We start from the raw sequence: 12184 nt of genomic DNA on the forward strand, positions 1-12184 counted from the left end.
TTCTTTAGTGTTATCACAAGGTGCTGGTCAAGATGAGTGAGAATAAAGAATTAACAAAGACCCATGAGATTTTAAATGTCTCAGTGAAACAAAACCAATCTCCGGTGGGAGAGATTTTTGAGGCTGCCTTGCCATTGTCCAAATGGGGGAGTCTCCCTCTAACAAGAAGGACTTGGGAGGGCTGTACACACACACACATACTTTGAGGTATGTAACAGACTGTCATTTGTTTCCTGACGAGATCCTGCTAGGGCTTACACAAGGCAAATGAAAATACTGGCCTTTTGGTAATATAGGGCACATATGCGTTGATTATTTATTGGGTGAGTGCCAGTGTGTTTGCTGGGTATTAAAGGCTTGACATTAGCTAGCCACTCTGTCCGTTTGTTCAAGGGCTATGTTTCCATGGATGAGATTGCACGGAAGTTCAATTCTGCACCGCTAGATGGTGCACCATTTAAGGGCCCGATTCTTCACCATTTAAGTCAAAAGGAGTTTTCCCAATGAAGTCAGCGGGAGCAGAATCTAACCCTAAAAATAAGAACCAGTTTGTAAAACATAAATATATTATCATACACACAGAGACTCCCTTACTTGTGTAACTGCTACCCATCTCTGATTAAAACTACCAGACTTTTAAAAATCCAATTCATTTTTCATAATTCACGCTGTATACTTCTGTGTTTCTTTCTCCGTGGGCAATGAAAATAGCCTAGTCTATTTCACTTTCTGATTCTTATACACTAGCACAATACTGTTTATGTGAGTTTCAAGCTCTAGTTAAATAAAGGCAATCTTAAAATTTTCACTCTTTTTAATTGCATGAAAATATTTCTGTTGATATTGTTTTAAAAAAGATTTAAGAACATAAATGTATAAGCTACTTCACAATTGTCCTTTTAAATTCATTGTGGTTGATAAACGTTTTAAAAATTAATTAGTTGATTAGATGTGATGTACAGGTATTATCGAGGGTCTCCTAACAAACAAACAAAAACAATTCCCCCAAAACAAACACTCTCCACTTCTATGTTTACATTGTTACCACGCCACGGTACGTATAGGTTAATTTCTGCTCTGGATTTTGCATATAAACTTTTTTGTTGCCAGTGGGAGTTAGCTGAACAAAGGAAAATTTTAAATAAACTAGTTTCCACACTGACATTATTTATATTTTTTCAAAAGGAAATAGATTTGAAACCATCAGTCTCCAAAAACGTTGATTTTAGTTAATCCAATGATCCCTGACGACACACTGATATTCAGGGTGGATTTTAACAACCTCCTTGTGGAAAAAATAGGTAAAAATAAAACCTGAGTGTCCTGAGCCTTTGTTTGACTAGAACACTCAGAGTCTTTCTTTCTTTCTTTCTTTCTTTCTTTCTTTCTTTCTTTCTTTCTTTCTTTCTTTCTTTCTTTCTTTCTTTCTTTCTTTCTTTCTTTCTTTCTTTCTTTCCTTCCTTCCTTCCTTCCTTCCTTCCTTCCTTCCTTCCTTCCTTTAGGGGTGGGAGTGGAGGTGATCCTTGCAGTGGGAGATTTGGAGCTGACCCACAGCTCCTCTTCTTCACGTTAGATCTCTTACAAATGGGATTTGTGCTGTCAAGCCTGATAAGTCCAAACCTCACAATAAATATCTGGTAGTTAAGGGACTGTGGATTCAAAAATTTACACACTGGGAAAAACCACACAAGGCAGCACTGCCTCCTGCTGTTGCTCCCACTGAATTCATTACCAATGTTGCTGTTGATTTCAGTGGAAGCAAGACCAGCCCCTCAGCATACGGCTTGTCTCCCACAAAACCGTGGGCCTGAGCTGAGTGAGGTTCTAATGCAACCGCTAGGGCCAGATACTATAATCCTTACCCAGGCAAAACACCCTTTGCTTTCCATCTGTGCGAGACCTACAAGGAAAACCAGCTGAACTGCAGAGCCCAATCCCACCCCTGCCCAGGAATTCGGGTGCTTTAGTCACAGAGGTTCAGGACACCCCACTTTTATTTATTTTTGCACAAAGAGCAGTGTTAATATGGCCTGAATGAGGATTTATTGCCTGGGCCCTAGGGTTGTACTCCCAGTGCCCCAGGGTGGCCCTGAGGAGAACAGATACTTCAGCAGTTATTGCTGGGAACCCAAAGGCAGCAGGAGATTATGTGCAGGAAGGGAGCTAACTCCATAATGTACTTGCATTCCTGAGGCACCAGCAAGTCAGAATCGACCTGCTCCAAACAGTGACTCCAAGGGAACTTTTCAGCCAAACCAGAAGAGATGGAAGAATCTCAACCAGTTTAAAAGAATTATCACCATCGCTGCATAGACATTCAAACCTTTATTCCCATCGCTTTCCTTAGCAAACTCTGAGTGTGACCCTCTCCGTTTCATGTTGAATCTAGCAGTGTTTTATTCTCCCTTTCCCTGTGTTTGCATTTTTTCCCCATGGGATTTTACTCTCTTCCTTCGTTTGTTGAAGTTTGTTTAGCAGACCAGGCGCTGTAGGCTAAGGCAAATATTTCCCAAGTTAAACAACCTTAAGTGGACCAAGAAACACCCGCTGTCTCTATCCGCGGTATAAATAATACACAAATATATAAAAATAGTATATAAATCTGTAAAACAAATAGTATACACGATGTAATCTATACATGCACCGAAAAACATTTAGAAATATTTGCCTGAAAAAAAAAAGTAACCCTTGGCACTCCTGTCGAGTGGGTAAGAGGATGGGGACGTTTGGATGCTAGCTCTGTTACCGAGACCAAGTTAAGTCAACACTATTTATTTTAGCGGAGCAAAACATCAGCTTATCATACGATCTGCCATTCTTCAAAGTGCTGAAATGAGCCAATACAGGGAAAAGACACATGTTTCTTTTCACAAGAAAGGACAGAGAGCCGCCCGTGCAACAACCACGAGCCTGCTTCACCAAAAGTCAGTTGCGGGGTGTGTGTCTGCGTGCGTGTGACGGGGCGCGGGGATTTGGAAACCAGGGGGAGTTTTTCCCCTTTTAAATCATAAGCAGACTTTCCAAGAAGAAAAACAATCCGGAGCTGTTTTCACTGGAGGTTGTAAAGCAAGACTAAAACAGAGCTGGAAATATAAACCAACTGACAGATCTCCCAGCTGTTTCGCTGCCTGCCTCCAAACAAGCTTGATCTCTCTCCTTCTCTCTGTTTCTCCCAGATCTCCCAGGTCCGGGTCTGTGTCGTTTCGATCTAAATAAAGAAGGTTCCCTAGAGAATAAATCGGTGGCCGGCATTCCCTCTCCCGCAAAATTACTGAGTCAGATAGCTTTGTGGGATTTGAAACAGGCGGGGTGCCTATGGATAAGTATAATCTATAACTGCACTGGAAGGTTTCAGAGTAGCCGCCGTGTTAGTCTGTATTCACATAAAGAAAAAGGAGGACTTGTGGCACCTTAGAGATTAACAAATGTATTTGAGCATAAGCTTTGGTGAGCTACAGCTCACTTCATCGGATGCACTGAATGCATCCGATGAAGTGAGCTGTAGCTCACGAAAACTTATGCTCAAATACATTTGTTAGTCTCTAAGGTGCCACAAGTCCTCCTTTTCTTTTTGCACTGGAAGGTATCTGCTATATTGACAAAGAGAAGCAAACTTTTTATGCCTCAGCACTCAAGCTTGATTTACCCGGGGGGCTTGGGAAAAAATCTTCCCACTCCAAATAATGTTAATTGATCTATGCAAAACTGGTTTTGTCTTCATCTTCCTTGTGTATTGGAGTGTATCCACTCCTTGTGTATCCACTCCGACAGACAGCATGTGGATTCAGATAGACTCTGGGGTGGTTCCCAGCATTCTTTTGGTTCACAATCCCCAGTGCCCCAGCTCTTCTAATCAATTTCAAATCTTTCTTAGCTGACCCCTTGTTTCTGGGGCCTTCCCAGTTAGTCTCCAGTATCCCAGCCTTTCCCAACTAAGTACTGGTTTTGGTGATACTTTCTGGTCTTGCTACGGACCCAGTCACACCTTCCCCCAATCTTTTTGGCCTTCTTTTCCACCAGATTCCAACACAAGGTTGTTGACTACCACATCTGTGCCTCTCTGCCTGCCTCTCCTTCTCCCTTCTGGTTGTATCTGAGTACAGAATGATTGTTTCAACCTGTTAATGTCCTTATTTTGTTGGTACAGTATGAACTTGTCTGTCTGATATGGGGAAAGCCTGAAACCGATGCACCTGGATTTTCAGTTTCCAGGAGGTTTTATATAATGTCAGACACATGTTGTAAATAACTCAACTCCTCTTGTTGAAGGAGGCAAAACAACAGAAAAGAATCAGAATTTTTCCCACAAATGTAACTGCTACAAAATGGGGAGGAATCAGGTTTTTCTGAGTTAAAAATGCGAAGTTTTCAAAACCAATTTTCAGTTGCTGCTTCTGCTCTTTAGAGCATTTACCATCTAAGTCCTTATGAGAAGAGCTTGTTTGTTTGGCTGGGGATATGGGTTAATGCTTGGCTCTGCTTCTAGAGCATTATGTAGGGTCATTAAAGTTAAACACTGTTTACAAAACCTGGGACGTGAGCAAGTATCATTTTCACAGATACATGCTGGTTTATGGTGGTCAATGATTTCTGTTCGGTCAGGTCAAGGGAAACAGTGTGTACCATTTGCTTTTCATAGCTGCGTGAACTTCGGCTTCCACCCATTTTAAAATGTCTCGCTTTATATCAATCACTTGCTTGCCATGTGAAATGATTCACAAGTTGCATGGGTGAGGAGAGGGAGAGGCGTCGATGCATGCCAGGTACCTGTCCTGTTGTTTAATATCCTTTCAACTCTTCTACTCAGCCCCTTCAAAATCACTGCCTGCCTCCAGGGGACCGCTAGGGGGCAACAAACACCGCAGTAGAAGGCAAAGGGAAAACGTGTCTGCAAAAGGCTTCATTCTGCACAAAGGCAGCTAAGCTTACAAGTAATGTTGATTCATTTCTGCAGTTTGTGTGACTTGTAAATGGCCCGTAGAAGTATTTCTTTAAAAAGGTCCATTTTATTATCAACAGAAAGGCAGCTCGATTTGGTCAGCAGCTCAAGAAATGGACTTAATGACCTATTCATGAGAACCAGGCAAATTCACTCATGAATTTGATGTTCTTACATTTTCACCCTGTAAACGTGCACATTTTCTGTCGAAACAGGCTTATGCCGTTAAATCCCAGCCTCTTACAGGTACTAACTGTATTTAGATTAAAAAAAGAGAGGCAATGTTTCTTGATTGCTCTATTTGGATAAGGGGAAGACTCTCTGCTCAGTCCAGAATTGCCCAGACCTGAAACAGAACAAAGAAAGGCTTCCAGAGATTGAGCACTAGAGGGTAGTGTGTTAGAGTGAGGCTTGCAAGGATATCAGGAAAATATTTTCATCATATAAACTGGAGATAAAAAATTAGATACATGGTGCCACACTGATGTAACTCTCTACGGGTTTCACTTGTCCTACTGGGTCTTGAGAAGAAAAAGCCTCTATTTCTTTCCCTTTTCAGTAGAGTGTGAGCAAACCATATTTGTTCAGTGCAAAAAGCCTAACTAGCTTGAAAAGGAAAAACATGAAATATCAACTTTCTTTGCAAGTGTGATCCTTCCGGAGTGGGTTTGCCTTCAAAATCGAGAATAGTTATTAAACTCTATCCGTGGGAAGGCACACAGACACACAAGGGCACAACTTAGGGTCTGTCAGCATTTCCACGTATAGATCCTTATTACTTAGTACTAAATATTTGCCCTGGGCTTAAAGTTGCCAAACAAACTTTCAGCTTTCAAACTATTAGGGAGCAGGCTTTACTTTTGCAGTTTATAGACCCATTACACTTTCATAGAGTTTCCCTAATTCCAGGATTATAGAGTGTAATCATGTCAGCTGTTTAATAAAATATTTCTTCCCACAAGCTATTTATTAAAAAGTGCATGCCTGAAAAGTAAACTCCTCATAAAAATTACATTATTTTTCCATGTGGACTGGAATTGTTTAATTTTGCATCAGTTGGAAATCCTAAGTAACATTTTATTTTCCTACATTTCCTGGTTTTGGGGTTAAAATGAAACTCTGAGACCACAGCTGATTAGAAATTTTTTTTTCCTTATGAAAAATATTGACAAAAATGAAAATCTTTTATTTTAGTCAAAAAGCTTTTGACAACTGACACCACAAATTGTTCAGTTTAAACTAAAACAAAAAATATTGGTTCCACGTTTTCAGTTTTTCACTGAAAAATGGGAAATTTTTGGGAAAAAATCCATTTAGTTGAACATCCATTTTTGTGGAAACAAAGTTTCAGCAAAAAAATTTCAAGCAGCGCCAGAGAGAACATTCTCTTCCAATATATTCCTACATCTTGCAAGATAGTGGGGCAAGCTTTAGAATTGATTTTAGGTAACTGCAGAAGTATGTACAGTAGTTCACTTGAAGGAAATTTTTAAAGAATTGTAGAAAAGCAGAGGGCTGTTTTAATATATAAGTGCAAAAAGGATTGGGGTACTGCTACTGGGATACTGGGGAAAATGTCTGTTTTTAATTCACAAGATCAGTCAGGATACAAAGCAGGAATTAGCTACATACAAATTAGACCTGGATGAATAGTACAAAATATTTTCCATGGATATCCTTTTGAATGTTTAAAGAAATTTGAATCAGCCAATTTGATGTCTCTTTTGTTTGCATTCTACAAACATCTATGTGATTGAGTTTTGCGACCCAAAATACTTGTGAAAAAGCAAATTTTAAGCTTAAAATCTCATAAAAGATTAATTTTTAAAATTGCTTTCTGTGAGCACTCACATGAGAAACCTGACAATGAATCATGCTTATCCAGTCAAGACACACAGACAATACCAGGTGACTTATGTACCCAATTACAATGAAGTAACACAGCTCTATTAGCTAGCCGTAGATAAAACATAACGACTAAATCTGAGAATGGATAAAACAGACCAAGTTCATCAAATCAGTTGTTCATTACAAGTCATTCACTGGACTCTAATAAAAATATAGGTTCATAAACATGCGCACAAAAGAAACAATAGTGGATACTTAACTTGTTTCTTCTAATATGTAGAAAGAAGGCCAAGTATCTGGATTTCATTCAATTTGTATAATTCAAATACGACAATGTATAATTAAATCCATGCACACTGTTACACTCTATAGTATTAGTAAGCCCAGAATTAGGAGGACTCTATGAATGTGTAGGGAGGCTATAACCTGCTAGTTTAGGGCCTGATTCCTAACAGTCTGAGATAGCTGGCAGTGACATGGTAACTGCAGTCTCTATCACGTCAATGATCAGGGGATAAAAGGCTACTGAGACTGGAGATGCTTGGATTTGAAGAGAAGGACGGCAGCAGTTTCAGAGCCAGTGTCTCTAATAAATGATATTCAAGACAGATTGTCTTTTTCTTTCTGAAAACAAAGAAATTAATGAAACAGGAAATCCAAGGCAAAGAAATTCCCGTGTTTCCCCATCATCCTGTTGTGGCTATTAGTATGGCAGTGGTCTGAGATCATATACTAAGGAGCCTAGTGTAACACAGCATGGACATGATTCTACCATGAGAGTCATAGGAGAGCTTTTAGCAAAGTGTCTGATCACATGTATCATGTGATGTAAGAGCCGAGAGCTGCCTCTGCACCAAACAGAACAGACGAAAAACAATATTTGTGATGTGATTTCCCTCAAAGGGAACATATTTTAGGCAAAACATATGGGGCTAAATTTTCAACTGGCCAACGAAACATAACCAGACATTTTGCACACTGATTTTATACACAGAACATGTATATTCACACATAAAGCAAGCAGTTAGATGTACAAGTACCCAACTGGTACCCGGATGCTCAAGTGTACAAGCAAATACGAGAGTGGCATGCAAAAATGGGGAAGTGCAAAATTGGAAGTGCAAGTTTATAGGCATGTTTAACAGCATGGCTTACAGTATTTACAAATATTATTCCTTAAAAAGCACTGTTCTGCAGACCTTCCACCAAACAGAGATGACAGTAATATTGGAAGGAATTACACGCTCTGAGTTCTCTTCTGATTACCGTGCAGATGGCTTAGATATATTGAGCCAGATGCTCAACTGGTCTAAATGAAGTCAAGGTAGCTTCACTGATTTAGACAAAGCGAGGAGCTGCCTGTTTTTATTTTTTCACCAATCTGCTAATGTAAAGGCTTCAATGGAAACACTAGCACAAAAACTGTGTGGATTTGGGGATCATCTCTGGGAAATTTAACATTTTTTTCATCATTTGGAACAAATATAATCCTGCTCCTGTATTTTTCCTGCTCGTTAAATGGAAACACAGATCAACATGCTGATACTTTCTTCAGAAGGTAAGAAGCACCTTCTAACATGAATAAACCCAGAGTTTTGTAAGAGAATTAATTTGGCATATACTTTTGAAATGTCAGATTTGTGCGCAGTTAATAGACACCCTGTGTGAATGTTTTGAACCATGTCCGTACTTTGAACTGTGCATAAGGGCTTAACTACACAGTGTGGCAACGCGCAGCAGAGGGGTGTGAATTCTAAGGTGCACCGATGTGTTGCTCACTAACTGGTCTGTGCGGACCCTGCTGCTGTGCACTAAAAGTTCCCTAATGCACATTAACACACCTATACTATGCTACGTGTACTATGTTAACATACATATGGATAGAGTAAGGGTCTTGTGGATGAGCTCAAAGGCAGGGAGCACTTACTTGTAGGGGACTGTGTGGAAGAAGGCCTGCATGCGATTGTGAAGAATAGGCTTGTGCTTGCAACAGGCAGGCACAAGGGGGCAGGCTAAGGGCAGAAGGAGATGCTCTGAAGTGAAACCAGGCTTTATGGTGGGTTTTGAAAGGTGTGTTTAATTCCTATTTTAAAGGTGTCTCCCAAACGCTAGGGAGCTGGTAAAGTGTCTGTTCATCTGTGGCCCCAAGCTACTCCTGGTTAAATAACAGTTAAAGTTGTTCGAGCATTTTTGGTGTGTGTGCATTTTCCCACCATTTGTCATTTTCACAGGCTTTAAAGACATAAATCTCATGGAATGCTGCCTATGTATATACAGCATGAGAGATGCAATCTCTCCCACCACGGGCACGGTGCCCAATGCAAGCGATGGAGCATGTGTTGGGGGAGGGGAGAAGGGCTGTAGAAAAGAAAGAGTGATTTATGAAAATGACAGTCTGGCGATTGCTCCAATTCCGGAAGTTGGGCTAAGTGTGAATGTAATTGACAGATAAGCAAGAAGTCTATTGGAACTTTGCACAGACACAGGCAATGTTTTCCATGGACTAGGAAAATGCCTGCATACTAACTACCTTCTACAGGAAATCTTGCTTTTTTTTCTTCCAGCCCCATGTCTGATGAATCCCCCGAATATGATCTATTCCTCACCTTAGTGCCCAGAGCCCTGGTGCTTCTGGAAAATGAGAGGACAGCATCCCTGCAGGAGGAAATGCCACTCACTGAAAGACACCAACCTGCACAGCCTCCAAAGGCTGCCGGGGCTGTTCATCAGTGAAACCCCACACCTCTCGCCGCAGGAGAGTCATTTGTCAGACACACAGTCTTCACCATTGCCATAGTCAAAGGCACATTCTGTGGGAACGTTAGTAAGTCTGAAAATGTTAACAAAAGTTCCTTTAACCTCTGGCTCACTCCCCTCCTCCTTCCCCTTGCCTTGAAAACTTCATGCTGTTTTTTTTTTTTTTAATCAATTTGATCACTGAGTGCACAGATCCCTTGAAGGGTGTTTTATTTCTGAAGTGGGCAATCTTAAACGTGGTTGGACTTTAACTTCCTACTGACAAACTTGCAATTCTAATATAGTGATTATTCATGGGCCTGCAGGCAAAGTAGTTCTCCAACTAGGAGGAACCTCCTCCCCCACACCTTCTTCTCCTTTCTTTTCCACCTAAGAACTGACCAATTTGCGGTTTGGATGCCTCCCCCAGATATTAAACAGAGTGGATGGAAAAGGTCTGTTCGGCTTGAGTTTGACTTTCCCCCATCTTGCAATTCTTGGCTTGGAGTCAAATTCTTGTCCATTCCCCTGAACTGCCTGGTCCCCAGCCAGCCCCACTGACTTGCTCTCTCCAAGGTGTTGACAGAATGTTTTTCAGCTGTACCAAAGGCCACAGATTTTATGTCAGACTTCAAGATACACAGCTTGATAAACATGTCTGCCTCTAGCGATTGGCAGCGTGCTTTCTGGAAAAGAAAACAAAAAGTGTTTTATATAAACAAGCGAAGTGGTATGAATAGCACAGAATAACAAGACTTTGAAGGTGTGCCTGAGCCCTTAGCTTTTGCAGTTAAGTTTCTCTCTGCAAAATACTCTCCCCTCCTCCACCCACCATCCCTGGAATTGCTCTCGATACCCATTCCCCTCTGGGAGGAACAAACACACACAACAGTGGAATTGCTGTCCACAGAGAGATCTTGAAAAGACTCCAAATAGTAAATATCTTTGGAAAAGTGCAAATTCTGTTTGAATAATGAGCTGGCTGTAGATCCTATGAGAAATTAAGAAAGCATTCAGAGTGAAACGATTGGCCATACACTGTGTATACCCCGGTACATGCTTCCATGTAATTTTGTGGGCTCAGAACCATTGACTAGATAGGAAAAGACTGCACAGCTATTTCAGACTTAGAGACAACTTTCTAAGTGGATGGATGTAATGTTTGAAGAGTAGGATTGGTCATTTGTTTTAAAGAAATATTATTTAGCACAACGCTGGGCAAACACGATTCCCATTTTGGGTGGTATCTATATGTGTTTTTTAACATGGTGTGACCTGGCAGGGCTTCTACTCCAGCTTTCAAGCGTACACTGACATGCCCAGTCTCCTTTAAGTAGGTTTACTGGCCAAACATAAGCAAATAAACCAAACAAAACAGTCTGTCAGCTCACCCTTTGTCCCAGAGTTTCAGAGCCTCCCTTCCCAGGAGACTGGTAATCGTGCTTCCTTCACCTTCTCAGCCAGTCCTTATTTAGCCAGCTCTGCTCTCAGCCAGCTCTGTTACTTTTCTGGAACAGGGCAATCTTCCTGGACACCCGGCCTCTTATTCCAGGGGCCCATCTCAGGAGCTGTCGTTCCTCTCCCCAGGCACAGCCTGTCCCAATCACTTCTCCTCTTCCTGCCCCTGACAGGCCTTTATTCCCACAGATGTATCCCTGCCCCCTTTCCATGGCTCAGCTGGCCCACCTGCTCTGACACCGGGGAGCTGGGCCTGGCCTACTCACAGGGACCAGCTACCTTGTGACATGGATTCTGGTGATTTACAATCCAATAGATGGATAATGTTTTCCATTCTGGTTATTATTCTTTGTTGGGCAGTGGTACCCAGAGGTCCCTAGAAAGGCGCTGTACAGTCACATGGTCCGAGACAGCCCTGCCCTAAAAAGCTTACAAACAAGATACTGTTCTTCTCGTTCTACAGAGGGGGACCTAGGGCACAGAGAGGTTAAGTGACTTGCCCAAAGTCAAACAGGCAGTCCATGACAGAGCCAGAAATCTCCCATCCAGTGTCTCAGCTACAAGACCATCCTTTCTCTCAGATAACACAATAGCTCAAGAATGCTTTTCATTCTTGCAGGAATTTGATCTAATCTCTGGGAAGCCCAGCTAAGGGTCTCTGGGGAGAGCCCCTAGATATACAACCCACCTGCTTAGGTAGAGCCCCCTATCTGCCACTGCAGCAACTGCAATGAAAACCCAACAGATTCCCAGGAAAGCTGATTAAAAGGCTGCTTTCTTGAGGTTTTCCAGGAGTTCCCTGGAAGATTAATGGGATGTTGATCTTCTCTATACTTACCTTGTGTAGTTCATATTATACAGCAGCCAGACTTGGGAATTTGTGAAGCGACATTCTTGTTTGCTAATCAACCTGCCTTCACCCAGGCTGCCAATTGATCAAGGACTTTTGCTCTTTGCAGTCTTTCTGCAACTTGTTTAGTGAGTCTTGAGTGACACTTAAGTACCCACTTCCCCCAGTAAGACACAGCCTTTCAGGTTGTTTGACTTGATGTACCATTGATTAAACATTGGTTAAGAAATCACTGTGACATGTAGAAAGCTGTAGGTAAAGTATACAAGAGTGCTCTTGGGGTAGTTTAACAGAGAGTCTTATTGTAAGACCTTTGGGGCAGTGAGTGCTCTGTGAATAGCCCCATTGATTTT

Source organism: Lepidochelys kempii, chromosome 2 (assembly GCF_965140285.1).
Source record: "Lepidochelys kempii isolate rLepKem1 chromosome 2, rLepKem1.hap1, whole genome shotgun sequence".
Taxonomy (NCBI): Eukaryota; Metazoa; Chordata; order Testudines; family Cheloniidae; genus Lepidochelys; species Lepidochelys kempii.